The 21,516-nt window shown below is 38.3% G+C and overlaps 1 protein-coding gene across 2 annotated transcripts in view; it reads right to left on the bottom strand.

Annotated features, from left to right (window-relative positions):
* Positions 1-21,516, bottom strand: part of Uaca (uveal autoantigen with coiled-coil domains and ankyrin repeats) — a 72,164-nt gene that overhangs the window by 37,231 nt on the left and 13,417 nt on the right. The window lies entirely within an intron of this gene.

Genomic DNA, 21,516 nt, shown 5'->3' with positions numbered 1-21,516 from the left:
AAGTTTAGCACCCTGCCTGTTATAACAAGTAAATATTTTATCAGTGGAAAGTCAAATTATCTGGATTTAGTGGATAAAAAACAAACTGATTAAACACTAACTGAGGCAAATACACATTAAATATTGAGCTAGACTGTAAATGAAACTCTGTTAGGGCACAAAGCATGTAACTTCCCCACATTCTCTACAGTATCCACACTTGTACCAACATTCTTCACATTACCAAGGGCAGTGCATCCGCCAAGTTCAGGGTGTTGTGTTTTTGTTAAACCATTTTCTACCTTCCACAATAGCCTGGGAATAATTTATACTTCCTTTAAAAGCACATATTCAGGAAAATTGTTTTATGGAAATGCAAAACATTCCAATACCAGTATTTAAAAGAAGGTGGTAACTGCTATAATTTTACACTGTGCTGCAAGTTAAAAATTTTGTTATGAATCAATATGAAATCCATTTCCTACTATTTTAATTTAAAATATAAAGCCTATATTCAAACTATAAAATATGTAAGGTCATGTGGGGGACCACCTGGACAACTCTCCTTGAAAGAAGAGCAATTATCTCCATCTTGGTTAAGCCTAACCCTATTTCCATGAATCAATATATTCAGAGCTGGCTAGGACAGTTCCTTATCCTCCCCTCAACTAGCTTTAAGTGATGCAAATTGGTCTAGCCAGGTGCTGATGTATAATATTTAAAGCAAGGGACAGATCAGTTTTGCCATGCCCTGTGGCTCCCAAAAAAACATATATAATCTGGGCAGGAGGGACAGCCATGTTCCACACTGTCAGCCAGGATCGAGTCTCAAGAGGTTATGACTTCCAGGGCATAAAAGGTTACACATCAGAGCTAAAGCACCAACTCCAAAACATTAGATACTACCTTAAATTGTGTTATGCAGATTACTCCTTCTCTTTGCATATTGCAGGGGGTGATTTCAGGCCAACTACCTAGCCCAGCTCACGGTACTCATGTACTTCCCACACTTCCCACCACTCTCACAGTCACTCATGCCCAACTTACTGCCTTCCTGAGAATTAATAAAACCCCAGGCTCGGCCCTGAGTTGAGGCCTTTGTACCAATTAGCCATTACCCTGCCTGGACATAGGGTCCCCTTGGCTACAAATCCCACAACTACAAATATGCCTTAGTGTCTTTATTCTTACCATGGGTTGCACTGGAAGTGATAGATTGGAATTAACTCACTAGTATTCCAATAACTTTTCTATGGCATTACAAATACAAACTTCTGGCCTGTGGCAAGGACTGGGAAGGGCTCTCTATAAGGTCACACTCTATAATGCATTATGTTTAAAACAATGATCTCCCCCCCCCCCATCACATGAACTAACACAAAAGATTCATGTGGCTAGACTTAGAGACTCTGCCCAGACTTCATTCTACTCATTCTGTCTTCAGAGGAAATCTGGGGTAGAACTCAGGCTGCCCTTTGGTTAACAAAGCAAGCCCATTCTTTCTAGAAATAGGACAGCAAAGGAAATAAACAGGAGGGGAACCTGTGACGAGCAACCGAAGCCACGTAAGGAGCTATCTGCATTCAGAGACAGGATCTGTGTGCCCTAGTGGACAAGAGCTGTCCTGTGACACCCTCACCCCCACCAGCCTCTGTGGCTTCACCCGTGCCTGCTCTTGCTCCCACTGTCACCATCATTCCTGTTTCCCAAGAGCCCTAAGCAAATTCCTGCCTTTGCTGTCCGCTCCCCTGTGCCTTACAGGGTTCTTTGCTCATTCAGGTTATTCTCAAACGTCACCTCCTCAAGGAAGTCTTCACAAATCTCGTATCTAAGAAGCCCTGTCCGTTCTATCCTTGTGCCTCTGTCCTTTTCTTCAAAATGCTTAACAGTGTCTGTCATTACAGCCTGCATTTACCTGTTTATTAGGGTACTGCCTGTCTCTCTAGTACCCATCTAATCTGAGTCTGTGCTATGTCTGTTTCGAAACTATAAACCTGATTTTAAATAAGTCATTTGGTAATCACCACCAGATTTATACCCACATTAAGGACCACAGTCCAAATCTATTTCATGAATCCTCTTTCTCTCAAAATAGTTAACTAGGTCAGATCTGGAACACACATTTACTAGAACATAGTTCCCCAGTAAACACTCCACGTTCAGACAACAAACATCTCTATGATTGCAACTGGGCTAACAAGATCTTAATTCTAGTCAATAAAATATTTTTATTGGCCCTTAACTACATATCCACATCTCAAGCCTTTATTCACTATTCTACAAACCTTACTAAACCCCTAAGAACACACTGTAACAGTGGTAAAATAATCTATTTTGGAATCAAATACACTTGGTCCAGATACTAGCTCTGCTACTTACCTGCTGTGTATTAGTAGGAGAATTTATTTGTACTTTGTGAGCCTCAGGTCCCTGAACTATAAGCAAGGATAACAACAGAAAACCCATCTGTATAAAATCAGAGAATTAATGTATATGAAAGGTCTTAGCACTGTGCCTACAGATATTAAATCTAGAAGGCACTGGTGATGCTCCTCCTTGAAAATACTGAAATTACTTTAAAAATTAACAAGGACTGGAGATTTAGTTCAGTGGCATAAACACCTGCCTTTAGAAGTGCAAGGTCATGAGTTCAATCCCCAGCATCAAAATAAATAAATAAGTAAGTAATTAAAAACTTTTTAAAAATTAACAAAAAAGTAAAAAAATTTTTAAAAAAGGTGTTTATTTTGCCTTCTACTTCAAGATTGTTGCTCTGGTCTAGATTGGTCTGTTCGCTTTAAAATGCATAGTGAAACTTGGTCCTCGGTGTAACAGAGTGGGCCTTTAAGAGGGGACTTGAGATTTAAGACTTGTGGCAGGACTGCAATAGTTACCAGGAGAGCTGGCTGTTTTAAAGGGAGGCTGCCCCTCATGTTGTGCCTCTCTGTCACATTTATTTGCTCTCTTGACTTCTGCAGTGCTCTCACCAGAAGCAGACCAGATGCTTCCAGAACTGTGAGCCAAAATAAACTTCTTCCTTTATTAATTACCAAGTCATATTCTTTCATAGCAACAGAACACCAAGGTACAGCCTGTGCTAACTAGCACCAGCTACAAATCACAGATGCCATTACCACCTCCATTGGTATAGGTTAATCTGCCAGCATAGCCCACAAAACTATGGGAAGAACTTTCCTTACATTTACTCAGTTATTTAAAAATGTATTATCAAGGAACAGACAAAAGCCAGGGATCAAGCAAAGAAAGTGGCAGAAACCCTGTTACCATTTTCTGGAGTGCTACCTTCCAGGAACCTCCATCTGTTTGACAACCAGGAAGCTCTCTGAACTCTATCTTTTCTGGGCTTTTGTTTTTTGTTTTGGAGACTTCATTATGCAGACATGGTTGATTACATTACTGGTCGCCGGTGGTCAACTCATCCTCCAGTTTTTCTCCCCCCTCCAGAGATTAGAGGGTTGTGTCTGTTAAAAGGCAAATGTAGGCTGTTGGAGAATTATTAGAGGACCTTGTTGTTTTGACTTCTTTCTCTTAATTAACTAGTCACACTTCTCTAGTCATCTGAAAAAAATAATCTGTGATAAAAAACTGTAAATATCTCTTTAAAATTTAAACACAATAAATTCAAATGGTCTTTGTAGCAAAAAAAAAAGGATGAAAATGTCCACATTGGCATATGCAAACTTTTCTGAAGCACCTTCTTCAAATCTAACATGGCACTGAGAATATAGCAGTAAAAGACTTTGCCTAGTGGGGAACCTGCTGTTCTAGTGGGGGAAAACAGAAACTAAATAACCAAGGAAAAGAAGAAACTACCAGGTAGGCATAAAAAGAAGATTCGAGAGGAACGCTGGAGGTGAAGGTTAGGCGGACAATCGTGAAGGGCTGATCTGAGAAGGCGATTATGATGGTGAGCTCAGGATGACAAGAACCAGCCTGTGAAGATTCACATTCCAGATGGAGGAGCCCACTCTGAAAGGAGCTTAGCATATCTGCAAAAAAGCCATGCAGGGAGTATAGAATCAGCAAAGGATGTGCAGGAGATCAGAGTACAGGAGGAGGCAGGCACCACAGATATACACTGGGATTTCTTAGTTTTACCATAGATATTTCTCAAAAGGGACTTCTTCAATGATCAAGATAACTACCTTTCATGATGTTCTTTTGGCCACCTTAGAATGAATTCTAAAAAAAAGGACACATCCTGACATTACTACTTTGTTTTTCATTTCTAAGAACGGATATTGAGCAATAACCAGCTGACTCTTAACTTGCCTTGAAATGTTTACAAGACTAAGAGTTATTTTAATACATCAGATATAATAATCACCCTCACCCACTTCAGATCTAGAAGCCTAAGCAAACTTTACAACTACACTAGAAACTCCACCGCAAAAAATAGCACCTCAAAAACAATCCTAAACACATTCTCAAGATAAGAGTCTTCGGAAAAAAGAATATAAATACAGCTAAATAACATTCCCAATCTATGTATATCCTAAATAAAACATACATACCTACAAATCCCCACAGAATATCTAACTGAAACAAAATACACAGGCTCTGATAGTAACCTCTAATTACCAGTGTTCCTCATTACTAAATCCAAGATAGGCTGTACCAAAACTCAAAACTTAGCAAGCAGCAGACAGCAAAGCTCACAAAGCATGAACATTCTTTAAAGATTAGGCTGCACAATTAACTGTTTTACAGTTCAATGGACTGATGATAGTTAGAAATATTTCCCCCATTTTATTTGGTGCAAAGGTTACTCATTTTCTCTCTTATATAACAAATTAGAGCTTATGTAATAGAAAAGAGAACACAGTTAAAATAAATGAGGAAAACAAAAACTGTACATCTAGCTCCTTTCACCCTGACCCCTCATTATCGCCTTAGTTTTCCCTTATTCCTAATGATGCCCCACCCTCTCCTACCCTTCCACTGTATGATCTGAAAGTATGCAGTTAAGTCTGAATGAAACAGAAAAAAGAAAAAATATATTCTATCAATCATTTTTCTGACCAAAGCAGTAACAGCTTTATTTCTGATTTACTGGAGCTCTCTACATTAAAATGTCAAAGACAAGGCCAGGTATGTTAGTACACACCTGTAAATCTCAGCACTCAGGAGGCTGAGGCAAGAGCTCAAGGCCAGCCTGGGCTATAAAGTAAGCTCAGGCTAACCAGAACAAGCTCTGTCTCAAAAAGGCACACAAAAAAAGTCAAAGACAAAAAATGATGAGCAAGAGGAAAAGACAGTGGAATATTTAAATAATCTAACTTCTCCAGGTCAGATGGTCAGAGCTTACGTGGCTATGAATCTGAAAATGTTAAAGAACTAGAATCAGGAAGAGTGAAACGGCACTGCTTGCCAAAGACTGCTTAACCACCCAACTTAATTCTATTCTAGATTGTTGTATAAATACCAGACTGTCTACCCCTCCTTAATGCAGGTATTTGTTCCTTCATTATAACTGTCTAGGCACTCAAAAAAGGCACTAAAAATACAGGCCACAGTCAGGCGAGGTGGAATATGCCAGTAATTCCAGCACTCTGGGCAGCTACAGCAAGATCTTAAGTTCAAGACCAGCCTGGGCAATTCAGCAACTTAGTATATTTATATACCACAGGGCTGCAGAGCTAGCTTATTGCAAAGACCCTGGGTTCACTCTCCAGTACCCCCCCATAGGCGTGTGTGTGTGCACGTGCACACACACACACACAGAAAGTTTCCTCTCAAATTTTAAAAAAAGTATTTCACTCTTGCTCAAAAGACATTAAATTCCAAAGTAGATAGATTCATAAATCTTAAACAGAACAAATTATAATGCATGTCTATAACAATGAAATTTTCAGGTTGGGTAAGCAAGACTTTAAGTCTCCTTTAAAATGTAAAGCGATCTATAATTTGGAAAAAATAAACTATGCTTTAATCTTTTTTTAAAAAAATATAGTCAAATTAGAGATTTTAAAATGCCTAAGTGTCATGAGTAAAAAATTTTCAATACAAAGGTAAAAAGCAAACGTCTACTACAGCAGCTATATGACTGACACCTAGAGACCAGCAGAACTACCACGCAGCAGAGCCCAGCACCAACAGTGACCTACAAAGTAAGCAGCAAATAAAATAACCATCACTAAATTTAAATCTAGAACTGTTTGAATCCAATGTCCAGACTCTCTACTAAATAAAGTTACCATTTAATTTTTGGTATGGAAACATACAAATCTTACAGTCAAAAGAGTAACCAAATGGAGGAATAATAGCTTACATTTTTCTTAATCCATTATCTAAAAACAATGGATGTGGGGCTGGGAATTGAGCTCAGCAGCACAAGCACCTGCCTGGCAAGAGCAAAGTTGTGAGTTTAATCCCCTGTACCAAAAAAACCCATTAAAAACAATGGAGTAGGTAGGTGAGTACAAACATATTTACTCTCTTAAAAGAAGAAAGATTAAAATGTATGCTAAAATCTGTCATTGTGATAGTATCAAGCTGGTAAAATTTTATTTTTTTAAAAAAAGGGTTTCTCTTCTTTTCCAAAGACATCCAAGCACATGATTAAAACCTTAATATGTGTTTTATTCATGAAAACTGACCTAAGCATGTAAGCTAAAAGAAAATGTGAATGCTGTGTAATAAGAAAGTTTTAGTTATTGGTTTTTTACTAATCCAATAGAATCTCAACTTTAAACACTGAAGCACTGTCACAATGAAGTCTAATGTGAATAGAAAACTAGAGGAGCACACAGTAGCACACCAAACCCCACGGCACCTTCTCTGTGTGTGTCCTGCAGAGGCTGGCACATTCTCAGTAGAAGGGTGGTCAAGTCCCGGGCTTAGCGGGCCACAGTCTCTGCTGTCACTACTCATCTCTGTCACTGTACCATGAAAACAGCCACAGAAAACATGCAATGAATACACACAAATACGCTCCACTAATCCTTTAGGAGTATATATAGGCAGCAGGCTGTAGGTTTACCAACTGATTTCATTACACTCAAACACACTGCAGTCAAACACACCTATTTTATTGGCTCTAATCAAGCGAGTCTGTGTGGTAATTCATCACGAGATCTACCAGAAAGTGCTCTCTACCTTCTTACGCTGCTGTCTGTAAACTAGCACTGTGTATGCAGTATGAGCAAATTTTTAATATATTACACTAACACACATTGTCATTAATTCCCCCAAAAGACCCACTCCCATTTGTAACACATTTATCCCATTGTTCCTGTCATTCTTTGAAGCAGTTCTAGAAGTCTTCTTTTATGCCTTTACAAGGTGTGATAAAAAATACACCAAGTGGGCCACAGATATAGCTCAACAGCACAGTACCTGTCTGGCAGGTACAAGGTCCTGAGTTCAATTCGCAGTACCCAGTACTAACCCCCCTCCAAAAAAAAAAAAAAAAAAATGAAATGCTGTTACCCAGTGCCATCCAACTGAAAGGCAGACTTGTAAAATCATTACAAGTATGTTCTCATCCACCGTATCTGGCACCATGCAACTTCTGACTATTCCCTAAAGTTAAAATGACCATGAAAAGTAAATATTTTGAGCCAGTTCGAGACATCAAGGTGGACATAACAGTGTAACTAAAGAACCTCATGAAAAGAACTTACAGATCTGCTCTAAAGAGAGGCAAGAACGATACGATGTTTGAAATCTGTAGGAGTATCTCGAGCGGTATTAAGGACAATGTGCCTTTTACTATAATACTTTTTAAAATTTATTGTATTTGTTGATCACACCTCATAAATGTGATGGCTAAATTTTGTTGCTTGAATAATTTGGTACCATAACTGGTCCAGCATGTTTGGTCAAACCTGAGCTTGTGTTGTTGGGAAGGTATTTTGTAGATGTGATTAACAGTCCAATTTAGTTGGCCTGAAGTAAAGAAACTCACTCTCTATACTGTAGGTTCAGTCATCTGAAGGCCCTAAGAGCAAATGTGAGTATTCCCAGAGAAGAAGCAATTGTGCACCAAGACTATAGCATAGAAATCCTGAGTCCCCAGCTTTCTTTGCAAATTTCAGATTTCTTATCCCCTATAGTCACATAAGCCCATTCCTTAAAGTAAATAAATCTATGCCTATATTTGTGTATATGGCATATATGTATATATATATATATATATATATATATATATCTGCATATACATATACATATCCTATTAGTACTAGTTCCCTGGAGAGCACTGACTGATACATAGTAGTTTAAAGCAATATGCTCTTAAATTTTAAAAAGATTATACTTTGTCTTGTCATACTTCTACATATGAAAGGAATAGATGTCTCTAGGTTATTAATTTGGGAATCATCCACATAACATATTGGCTAATACAATGGCACCAGGTGTACTAAACACATGTAAGCAAAAGCACTGAGCAGCAGTCTGAGTTTGGGCCAGCCTTCCTGCTTCGGTCCTTTGCCAAGCAACAGGCATATTTCATGTAAGGGCTGCTCCTTCAGCCAGGGTTTCCAAAGAGAAAAGGTCCAGAATGGAGCCATCATCAGGAATAGAACTGGAACTCACTCACAGTCTACATACAAAGTCAGTAGGAAATATAAGGTTTTTATCTTGAAAAGCCACTGGAATTTGGAGGTAATTATTATAACAAAGGTGGATAATACAGAAATCGTTATCAGAAATGGGCTGCTATTTTAACAATAATCCCCACCAAAAATAATAAAAATATGTGATGTCAGCTGTGGAGGCAGACAGCAAGGAAACTGTTTTTAGAGACTGGAAAAATGGCAAACCACATAATGCAATGGCAAATAAAAGTGTCATATATAAAAACTTAGATAACTTGGTGAAAAGAGTGCAAAACACAAGCTGTATTTTGGTTGTCATTAATTGAACTTGATAAAGTACCATTAGAAAGATGAGCTCAGAAACAAGATTTACTCGTAAGCACAGATAAAAAGGAAAAAAGAACCTTGTAAATTATGGGCTTGTAAGGGAGAAACCTGCAGCTGTTTCTCACTTCAACAAGTAGAGAAGTGTTTTCAAAGGTCAAGTAAGACATAAACTCAAGGCAAAGACCAAATCACAAGCAGAGTTATCACACCATTTAAGACTTCTGACCTGATGCGGTGCCCAGTAAACCTTTTCAGTGAAACACAGTGGCATGCAGAGGCGCCCCACATTCAAAGGAAGAGACCAAGCATGTAGTCCCAGAAAAGCCCTATACGATGTGTGGAAATCTGGAGGAAAATGCACATCTTAAAGACTTGAGAATGGAGCTATCAACAAACAGGTTTGACAGAAATCAAAAAGATACAAAGATAACAACAACCAAACACCACCCCCTCTCCAGCCTGAGTTAAGGAACTATTGCTCTTTTCATTCATCTTCAGGACTCTAATTTTCCACAGGAAAGAAGAAGGCTGAGAAAACTCAGCCCTTACTTCATTCCCCAGGCAGGAAGTGCATATCCTCAGTACTGTGTTCAAATGTGAGCAAGAACCACCTGTTAAAGGAAACAGCTCACATGGTACACACACTGGGAAGATGATCTAGGATACCCCCTGGTGCCCAGAAAGGAGCCCTCGTGCCCTTCTACTCGCAAGATTTTTGGAGTTCCTACAGTCCTAGGATGCCACCTGCCTCCTTTCTTCTGCTTTCCTAACAGCAGGTGTTCATCCCAGGCCTGGGTGACCACTACTGTGTGTTACAGGAAAGAAAGCACAGATTGATTAGTCTTTTAGTTCCCAGATCTCTGTATCAAGGATAATGTGACATGTAGTAATTCTAATGAGGCTTAAATTTCAAAGCTAATGTGACTAAAGGAATTTAAGTATTTTCGATGACAATGGAATATTATTTTGAATGCAAGAAGGAAATATTAACTTTTGTGATCGAGAGGACAGACTGCAAATTATATTACTGTTCAATATTTACCAAGCCATTCTTAGCAGAGTATTGATACATTGCTGCCCTTTGGAAGAGATTACATTGCTGCCGTGGACTTCCAAATTGTATCTTCTGTGGAAAGAATCACAGTTCTTGCACTTTGGGAGTCTGGAAGCACCACCCATCTGACAGAAACCTTCATTCTACCCACTATCACACATATGGTGCTTATCACAATTGCTTACAGTCGAAGACTTAGAGCAATGCTTACTAAAATAGTGATCTTTCTAGCTCCCTCTGGTGGCTACTACGAAATGCTATTTTTTTCAAGGCAGTTTGGAAAATCAAAATGACCCAGCAACTCAGAGAAGCATGAGTTTTTCATTAAACCATCTTTAAGAACCTATCCACATGCAAAAGTGGACCAGAAAGTATACGGTGAACAATTTTTTTAGTGAATCCCTATTATCCATGAAAGAGCTGGCATCACAGATACCTGGGCAGAGTTCATAGCTCAGCTTAATTCTATCAATTCTATCATCTATAAAATGAGCTAATGCTACCTCCCTCAGTATAAAACTTTCAGTAAATATATTCGTACTTTAGCTCTGTTCCAAAGTGTACACACACACACACACGTATAATAAGTGGCATTAAGTATTACTACTACCATCACTTACTTATGACCAGACAGCAACAATTAATTACTCCACAACTGCCAAATAAAATAGATGTCCTTTAGTGGGATAGGGTCTCGTCACGTAGCCTGGGCTGGTCCACACAGCAATCCTGCCTCAGACTCCAGAGCACTGGGATTGCAGGTGAGTGCCACCTCGCTCAGCAAAATGAACTTCTTAACTACAAATTTACCGTACTCACATGCTTTTAGTAAATTCTTATTGTTTTCCAAACCAAAATCCTTAACATGGATTCCAAGTCTTTAGGGTCTGGCCCTCCTATCTTCTACTGTATAATCCTCAACATCCTCCAATCTCTTTTTATAGTGCAATTTTTCAAAAATACCAAGTTCCCTCACAGGGCATCTGGGAACAGTGCCCAGCCCCACTCCATGCTGCTTGACTCTAACTCATCTTTCAGATCTCTGCCCACCTTTTTAAAAGAAACACCCTCCAACCAGCCCGGCTAAGTCCTGTCTCCCCCACCTGTCTCCAAGTTCCTTAAGAGCAAGGAGCACACATTCTGCTTACAGCCACTCAGTATCACACAAGAGGAGCTTACATATGTGTTGTGTGATTGAATAAACTGACGTTAACAAACACTGAAATGTAAGAACCCTTTCTAACAACCCTGGTTGCTATAGATGAAAGGTGGTCAGACAAATATAAACAATATCCTAAATACTATGCATCGTATTCCTCTAAGACTAGCTGGTATTATAAAGGCTGATGAAGTAATGGCGAAAAGGGGTGGCAATAAATTTAAAAAGTAATGAACAGAAATACGCTTCTATACGCTTACAGAAAAAAGAAGCATCTGTAAGAGTACAGTACTGAAAAAAAAAAAAGATTAGGTAGGGGCTGGGGATTTAGCTCAGCAGCATAAGCGCCTGCCTTGTATGCAGGCAGTCGTGAGTTCAATCCCCGGTACCGATAAAAAGACAAAAAAAAAAAAAAAAAAAAAGAGTACAGTACTGGAAAGCCCAAGCAGAAAAAGCTACAAAGTTTGTGATACATCTCTTACACTAAAGTCTTTGATAGAATATTTGATAGATTTATATAATAGATATTTAGTCAATCCTGCAACTCCAAATAGTAATTTTATTTTCCTCACAAGCTGTAGCCTGATGCATAGAAAATCTAAAAATTCATAAGCGCCTGCCTTGTGAGTTCGATCCCTGGTACCGATAAAAAGGAAAAAGACAAAAAAAAAAAAAAAAAAAAAAAAAGAAGAAAGAAAGAAAAAGAAAGTCTAAAAATTAATTTCTTTCCTTCTTACATTAAGAAGGAAATTACAGACTTTTGTGGGTGTGATATTGGGTATTGAAACCAAGGACACCATACCATTAAGCTATATTTGGATCCCTTTTTGTCTTAATTCGAGACGGTCTTGCTAAATTGCTCAGGCTGGCCTCAAACTTGCAATCTTCCTACCCCCACCTCCTCAGTTGAGATTACAGACATGAGTCCCTGTGCTCAGGAAGGAAAAATTAGACTAAAAATACAGTTCATTCAAGAGTGGTAGCATACACCTATAATTCTACCACTTGAGGTTGAGGTCGAGGGAGGTTGAGGCAGGAGGATCAATGTGAGTTGAAGGCCAGCCTGGGTTACTGAGACCTTATCTCAAAACAAGCAAACAGAAAAATACAGTTCAAGTTTATAACAGAATCAGACTGCCCTTGAGGATTGTCCTGTCCAGCAACGCTAAATATTTAGTAATGTTATGTGTCTTCTCCCATGGACAATATAAATCAGCGTAGCAATTTGGAGGGGGGAGTACTGGGGAATAAACCCAGGCCCTTCACACTGAGCTATACCCCTGTCATTTTTCTACTATTTTTTTATTTTGAGACAGACTCTAAGTTGTTAAATTGACCGCGCTGGACTTGAACTTACACTCCTCCTGCCTCAGCTTCCCAGCGGGCTGGGATTACAGCTTTGCACCTCCATACCTAACTAATCAGAGCACTCTTCCCTCTGACCAAGATCTGTCTGGTACTTGAGGATAAGGCAGCAGTCTCTAATGTAAGAAAGGCATTGTTCTCTCTATTATCATAGGGAACAGCTTCTGTCAGTGGCTGTGAAAGGAAGTAGCCAACAATGTCAAGGAGACCCTCTCTCTTCCTAGTCTGAAAAGGGAATCTTTCAACCTTCAAGATGTTACAGAGGATCTCTTATGATAGATCTCTTAATTCTCCAGTCTCCACAGAGGTGGATAGTCTATGAGCCTACTCAGTACATTTCCTAAATTGTCATTTAACCAAGAAAGAAGGTAGGAACACAGCTGGAATACCTACAATGCATCTGAATGAGGACAGGGACATTGAGAAGGACGGTATTCAGGAATTCTGGCTCTGGTCAGATGCAGCGACACAAGGAAGATAAAGCAGAGGTCAATCAAAAATGAGATTGCTTCCTACATTTGAATCTGAGCATCATTTCCCATTGTTTGGATTCTCGCTACTTCTGATTAACTTACTTCCCTATTGGGAGACACGATGGAAGTGTCCAGTCCACTACTCAGCTATTTAGTTCTCATTACAGATTAATACGGTGGAATTTAATACATCCATGAACCTCTAGTGTAACTTTGTACCCCTAAAATCCAATCAAGATTGAGTTTCTGCTTGAACAAGCCTAAAGAGACTTGGCCTGGCAATGGGGCTGAGTCTCCCCTAAAAAACCTTTTGGTTCAAACTTTTACGAACGTGTAAGATTTGAGGAGCATAGGGGGAAATGTAAAAAGCTCTAAATAACACTGATTTTCTCATCAGCTTAGAAGCCCATTCTTTGCTGTCCTTCTTTATTAATGTAACTAAATCTCTTCATAATTCAGACCTTAAAAATACATATTCATTCACTAAACAGTTTCTCCAATTATTTTCATTTCATTTGATTTTAATTTTCTGTACTAGGAAAAAAGATTACAGAGCTCAAAACACTGTAAAGATTATAAGATTACAATTTTAAGAGTGTTTATAATGAAAACTGAAAAAAATGGAAGGAAATGAGGTGTAACATTATAGAAGACTTGTTTTTCAGATTTTCTGTTTTCTACATTTTTTATAATGAATATTGTTCTATTTAAGTTTGTTTTTACTTGCAAGGAACAAGTACCCTTTCAGTTCCCGAAGAAAAACAGGATTTAGTATAAAGATATACAAAGAGTCACAGGGAAGTCTTACAGACAGCAGAAAGTGGGGGTCATATTCTTCAGGCTGAGCCCGAAAAGGGGAGCTAGAAGCCGGCCTGGAGCCAGTTCTGTGCTAGAGCCTCAGGCAGAAACCAGGTGAGCACCTGCGGGCTTGAGTCTATCCACTTCCCTACCCTCAGCACCCCCAGTGTGGAGTGCCCCCTCTGCTTCCATCTTGAACCCCAACACCTTCCATCTGAAGCACAAGGTTGTGGCTGAGGCACTAAAACCAGTATGCAGCTTTATTTGTGGGTTAAATGTTTCTTAGATGATAAATGAAATGTGCATAGATATATGAAATTTTACAAAGATAGATATTATGTATGGCTTTTAAAAGATCTACCAGTACAGAGAAGGGACTATAACAAGAAAAGTCTCCCTATGGGCTGGGGATTTAGCTCAGTGGCATAAACGCCTGGCAAGCATGAGGTCGCAAGTTCAATCCCCAGTACCACAAAAAAAAAAGAGAGGGGGGGGGCTGGGGATTTAGCTCAGTGGCATAAGCACCTGCCTTGCAAGCAGGTGGTCCTAATCACGACCCCCCACCCCGTACCGATTAAAAAAAAAAGTCTCCTTCACTTCTGGCATTTTTTTCCCAAGCACGTGGGAGGCAATAATTGACAAGAAAACGTATATATTAGTTCCAAAAAATAAAAAAATAGAAATATTTTTAAAGCATAATATCCTGAAGTTTTTCCCTTGTTTTATTATATAATTATATGACAACTTTAAAATGTGTATATTAAAAGCAAAAATACATGACTTTAAAATCACTTAACCTCATGTCACATGGAAATAATATGAATCATTTTTAAACTGGTTCTATTTTAAATATTTTTCTGAGTTTTACTGTCAATATAAATTTATGAAATATCTCAACTTCGTAGAACTATTTTAATTCCTCTTAATGGTTTAATCTGTTCTACTCAGGGGGAGGTGATTGAAGTTAAAAAACTGAAAATGTTCTTAAAAACTAAAATCACCAAATAAACATGTTAGTGATATTTACAATATCAATTATTGGGTACCCTCTAGTGACCCTAGAACTTCTACTTGATATGCTCAGTCATGTCAGGTGACAGTTTTCAAATCTCATTTCAGAAATTTTCTTCAAAGAAGCCCAGAAATGAATAAAGAGAAGCTCCTCTCTTAGACAGGAAGGCCCCTTACAGGTAGGAGCTTTTCTCTTTGTCTCACCTAAGATACTTTACAGAGCACCTCTAAGTAGAAGAGAAACCATTTGCACTGAAATGCCCGCAATAAATGCTTACTAAAAAACACAGATTGACAGACGCCAACTCTACATCTTCCAGACCCAACCCTAAAAGGGTGGTCTAGGAATACAAGATACTTTCTAAAGATTAACAAGTTTCTATAATTAGAGAAAAAAAAGATTTTTAAAGGGGAATAATAAATATTTTAGCTTTACTATTTTGGTTATTTCAAGTACTTTGAGTTGATTTAAATATTCGAGTTGTAATGGCAGGTATTTTTAGGAGAGATACCTCAGGTGTGAGATTTGGAAGTCAAATGCCAGGTTTCCAAATTGGTTAACTAGTTTAATTTTCATGTTTTAGAAGTATTTAACAGGGACTGGGGATTTAGCTCAGTGGCATAAGCGCCTGCCTTGCAAGCAGGCAGTCGTGAGTTCGATCCCTGGCACCGATAAAAACGAAAAAGACCAAAAAAAAAAAAAAAAAGAAGTATTTAACAACTCTTCCAAGTAGTTTTGGATGTTTTGTGTCATATATGACATCAACCAAGTAGCTGAGCAAGGAGCTACATTTCGAGACTTCCCTTGGCTAAGTGTGCTGAGCTCTGTCTATACATATATACAAACTTATGATGAAGTTTAAATTGTACATTAGGGACAGTAAGAAATTAACAGTAACTACTAATAAAACATAACAATGACAACAACATATAATAAAAGCAATATAAAATTGTTCTCTAGAAATATGCTACTGGACTATAGTCAGCTGTCTTCTGACATGAATTTCTTTTCCTTTCTTCCTAAGTGCACGCAGAACATCCATTTTATTTTGGATTCTAGCGATCCAGTATGCAATTTTTTTCTCTTCTTCCTAAGTCAAAAACCTTTTCACTTAAAAGAAGATCTTCACAGCTTAGCTTTTTGGTGTGTGTGTGGGGGGGTGCTTTTTATTTACTTGGTACCAGGGATCAAACTTATGACCTCACACTTGCCAGGCAGGCACTTATGTTGCTGAGCTAAATCCCCAGCCCCACAGTTTAGCTTTTGTATATCTGAATTATCAGTATCATTATTCTTGCACTTTGGCGTCATTATTAAGTAAAACAAAAGTTACTTGAACATAGCCTAGCGATCCTGCAACAGTCAATTTGATCTCCTCGATGACTACTAAATGACTAATAGGCAGTAGTGTGTCAGTGCGGATACACTGGACAAGGATGGTGCACATGCCAAGCAGGACAACGCTAAAGGGTGTAGGTTTCATCATTTGCCTCAAATAATGACCAATATGAAACTATGCATTGTTTATTCCTGAAAATTTCCGTGTAATATTTTTGGTCAGTTGACTATGGGTAACTGAATTACAAAAACTGAAACTACAGATAAAAACAGAAGCTACAGAAGACTACATTATATGAACAGTAATATGAATTTGACATGAAGTAGTAAGTAGCTTGTATAATGCCTTATTTTGCCTTTATGGTTAGGTCATTTAGACTACTGTAAAAGTTATATTTTACTATACAATTAGAATAAAATATAGTATTTTGTAATGAACAGAATAGAATGCTAATGAATTCAACATGCTTTTAAATACTTTCTGCATTTGAGAAATTGTGGAGCTTAAAGTTCAACATCTTTAGTATCATTTTAACATTATTGTAGTTAAGCATATTGGTGTGATCATCTTAATTATAGTAAATCAATGATTATACTTCTAACCTTTGGCTGTTGTAACCAGGCTAGGTTTGAGTGTAATAGCTCGCTGAGCCTCAAGGGGAGGCTCATGACACTCAGGTATGTGCAAGAGCCTTGAGGATGCTTCATATTCATCACATCATTTTTTTATATTTCAAAGATACAAAAAATGTTTAATAATGAGCATATTTGAGATCCAGAACAAGATAGCACTTTAAAAGTTACTATCTGAGCTAGCTGATTATTTGAATGGCAGCTACTGGGACTCAAGAGTCTTTTGAGCCAGGTGCAGTGGCTCCTGCCTGTAAGTCCAGCACTCAGGAGGCTGAGGCAGGAGGATCACTGCGAGTTTGAGACCAGCCTAGGATACAAAGTGAGCTCAAGGCCAGCCTGAAATGCATAGCAAGACCCTGACTCAAAAAAAAGACAACAAAAAAAAGAGTCTTCGGTCCTTGAAGCCGAGTATCTTAGAAGAGTTTGGTCCCTTCTGTGTGCAGCAGTACCCTGTCTGGGAACCAGACAGATTAAAACAATGTGTATTTCATCCAGAGTATTATAAATGTATTCATTAGAGGAAAAAAGTATTCTTTTTTTAAGACCAAAAATCTTAAGTTTAATATTACATTCTAATTACTTATAGTTTTAAATTGGCACAGAACTTTTTTCTATATTTGCTAATCCACTGGCATATATGTACATACGTAACATAATGGATATCATATATCTGACATTTGGATCTTTTTTTGTCTTGTTTCTGGATTTTTGTGACATAGTCTCACTACGCAGTTCACGCTGGTCTTGAACTCATTATAGCCCAGGTTTCACCTCAAACACATAATGATTCTCCTGCCTCAGCCTTCCGTGTTCTGGGACTACAGGTGTCCGCCACCATGCCCACCTGGATTTTTCTGAATGTCATTTACACCTCAACCATATTAACCTTACTAATTAGAGGAAATTGCAGGAACATTTATTTTAAAAACTTACTATGTCATAATTACTTTTCTATTGCTGGAAAAAAAAGACACAGTGACTAAAATAGCTACCACTAATTATTGCTCATGAGTCTCCAGGTGCACTGGGCAGTTCTGTTGAGCAGACCTGGTCAGAAATCCCCACTAGACCTGTGCATTCACACAAGAGCTACAGTGGCTGGCAAATCGGCTAAGGGCTGGCTGATCTCAGATAGGCCTCTGGAGACACGTGATGACTGACTGCTGCCACCAGGGGCAACAGGGCCAACTGGGAGCCTACAGGCTACCCAGGCTAGCATGGACTTAAAATGTATTGATCTAAGCTATTTTTCACAATGCTTAAGTTGCTGAAACATTATACTTAAATGAAATCACTTTCAGTGTGTAAGTATTGTGAATCTTTGTAAAGCAGATACTCTCTGACCTTTATGTATAAATCTGTGATAGCATTGGCCAAGTGAAACAAGAACCAATTTAAAGACCTTCATTCTGGGGGTCTCTTGGCTAAACTAGAACTGTCTCCTTTAGAGAAAAGAAAATGGATTAACTTGCTAACCCACTGATGCATAGTTGAGCAGAGCTGAGATGAGGGTGAATTGGGTAGAGAGCTTAGGGTGGAAATCTGAGGAGGGAATCCCTCTCAGGACCAGGCCAAAAAGTGATGCAAGAGCCTGTCCTCTACACTTCCCTCCACCCAGCAAGACTGCATTTAGCCAGCAGGCAAGCACTCAACACAGTACCCTCATTTCTGCACCCCCAAGATATGTCATTTCTGGAGCCTTAGCACCTAATTCTATTCATCCTCATTTCTGGGGCCCTTCGGAGAATCACAGGGCCCAACTAGTGGACTAAAGTGATGCTAATCAAATAAGGAACAAGGTGGGGGAGCCCCACAGAAAGGAAGGAGCATACACCTAGGAAATTTGCCAACAGTCTGAAATTATGAATGTGGAAGAGAATTTACAGAAGTTTCCAATATGCCATCCTTTAAAAAGTTGGCATTATGTTTACAACTTAGTTTATAATTGATAAACATGTATGTTTACACTTTCAATGAAAATAATTCCATTTCAATCATTGTTTTCCAATTACTGCTCTTTAACTAAATCAATATTATTATCCAGGAACAATAAAAAGCCAAAGTATATATTATGTGCTTGAATGTCAATTTTTTAGTTGTTTTGTTTTGTTTTCTGACACTGGGTATTGAACCCAGAGCCTTCACACTGAACTCTTCTTTTTAAAATTTTTTTGTTTTGAGACAGGCTCTTGCTAAATTGCCCAAGATGATCCTCCTGCCTCAGCCTCCTGCCCGTGTCCTTCCAACACACGCCTGTTGGAATTACAGGCATGTGCCACCGTGCCCAGCTAGGAATGTCAGTTTAGTAAATTAATTTCAATTTAATTAACAAGATAACTACAAATAGGATCTCATCTTCACAGTGCAATAGTATTCCTCCCCTAACTATGGTCCTCTACAAGAAGGAAAGTCTTTAATTCTAAAGTCAGGAGCAGCTACAGGAAATTTTCTCTTACAGGTTAGAACCCACAACAATAAAAAAAAAAAAAAAAAAAAAACTACATGATAGCCTCATCATCACCGCATTAAATGAGACACTGTATTATTGTAGGAGTACATACAAACATGCCGACACACCCCAAGGGTTTATAATGGGTCCTAAGTGTAGTTCCTTCCTGTTTCCTGACTCACCCTTTCCCATGATATCAAAAGACTTTGACAGCAAGAACACAATTAGATCCAAGCAATTAGGAAACGTGCTATGTTATTTTCTCAATGTGTGGATAGAAAAAGCAGTGATCCATAAAGTGTAACTTACAGGACCCCTGCAGTACCATTCTTCCATGAAGGCTAAATGAAATTACTTAATGTGGCTGAATCATAACAGGCACAACTCTTTTCCTGCCTTTATATTAAAGGCCATACATAAGCAACTTGAAGTCTATCTTTCCAACAGTCACTTCATACCTCTACACAGAATTCGTTCTCAAAAATTGTGCAGACCTGTGAACATAAGACAGCAAAAAGCTGTTCAGTAAACTAGTGAAACAGTCAGTGGTAGGAATGTAGGATTTTTAGTTTATTATATATGGGTTCATATTGAGATAGTCAGTACTCAACAAAATTAAGGAATACAGATAAGTTTCTCACATCTAATTCTTGACAGCAAGTCTTTTATGCTTATAAAATATCCATGTTCCCAGTAATCTAATCTCAAATAAAAGTAAGTTCTTAGTTTCACATAGATGTTTATTACATTAATGTAAATTCATTTTAATTATAAAAAGTTATATCATAAAAAATGGAAATTTTTAAAATTTCATAATTCAACACACATTGACAGCTATGACCACATTTCTATTTTATTATCAGATTATGCCTGTATTTTTTATTCTGCTTTTTCTCACTTGTAACATTTCCATTGCTTTACAGAAATGTCCTCATATGGTTCAAAAGTCTTACAGATTAGTTTTCTACTGCTATGTAACAAATAATTACAGAAGCTTAAAAACAACTACTGTTTGTAGGTTCACACAGAAATCCAGCTGACCACCTACCTGCCTTCTCACATGGCCTCATTCATCCTGGGGTCAGCAACAACAGGGCAAGTCCTTCTGGTGCCTCAATCTCTCCAACATGCAGGTAAGGGATAGTGATAACCACCTGGCTAACTCACAGTCAAGCAGTTAGGACCCCTCACTACGTCTGCACTTCTTACGCCTGCACTTCTTGTGCCATTGATCATAATATTGTCACCCGTTTTCTCATCATATCCAAAGTCCTGGGGATTAGGGTAGAAATTCATGGTAGGTCATTTCTAGAACTCTGCCTGCCACACCTCTGGATCACATCAGAAAAAATATTTCTCACTGTGGGCTGAAGTCAGAAAGTTTAAAGGTCCTCCAGAAATCTTAAAATTCTAAACAATAAAACTGGAAAGAAATAAAATATATTTTTTTCTGTTTTCTTTTTAAAAAATCCATTTTATTTCAAAGAGAAAAAAGAAAAATAATGAAAGAAAAAAAACTGCAAAAAGCTTTATAAAAAAAATAAATAAAATGTAAAGTTATCCTAAAAGTCAGAAAGGATAAGGGACTGGGGATTTAGCTCAGTGGCAGAAGCACCTTCCTGGCAAGTGCGAGGTCATGAGTTTGATCCCCAGTACCAAAAAAAAAAAAAAAGTTAGTTAAAATATAAAGAGTGCTGAAGCTTTTCCTAGTTTAAAAAATGGACATGCTTTTGCAATCTTTTTGGGAAAGGCCATTTCCCGGTAAAAAAGAGGCTGAACATTTAGGAAAAATGAAGCATAAAAATAGAAATAAAAGTTAGTGCTAGTTTACTGCCAAAACATAATGCCTGAGAAAGCCAGAAGCAAAAACTATGAACGAGGCTCAATTTCCACACTACAATCTCCAGGCTGCTTCTAGTAATGAAGGCCAGAGGAGCTAAAGAAACCACAGAGCCACGGAGCACTAGATCATAGACAAGCTGTTCCACCCAAGGACCACCGAGGAGAAACAGGACTCATGACTCAGCCTTGGGATCAGGCAGGCAGCCTTTTAAATTAAAAGGACTCAGTTGATTGACTTCAGTGCAAGTCCCAGAAAGCCAGGAAGGGAAGATGGAAAAGAGAGAAGAGGGAAAGGGGAGGAAGCAAGGAAGGGGAGAAACAGGAGAAAAGGAAGGAAGGAAAGAAGAAAAGTAATTGGCATATAGTAGGTGTTGATAAATATTTGTTGAATGAGGGAACAATACAATAGACCATATAAGAATTTCACCTACAGTTGTTAAAGAAGAGAACTATAGTATTTCTAAATCTCAGCCCAAAACAGCAATATCAAACTAGACTGACACCTGCAAGGTGAGTGAATAACAGC

Source organism: Cavia porcellus, unplaced genomic scaffold (assembly GCF_034190915.1).
Source record: "Cavia porcellus strain 051 isolate PalLab524CR breed Dunkin Hartley unplaced genomic scaffold, mCavPor4.1 scaffold_4, whole genome shotgun sequence".
Taxonomy (NCBI): Eukaryota; Metazoa; Chordata; class Mammalia; order Rodentia; family Caviidae; genus Cavia; species Cavia porcellus.
This window is presented reverse-complemented; position numbering and strand designations above follow the sequence as displayed.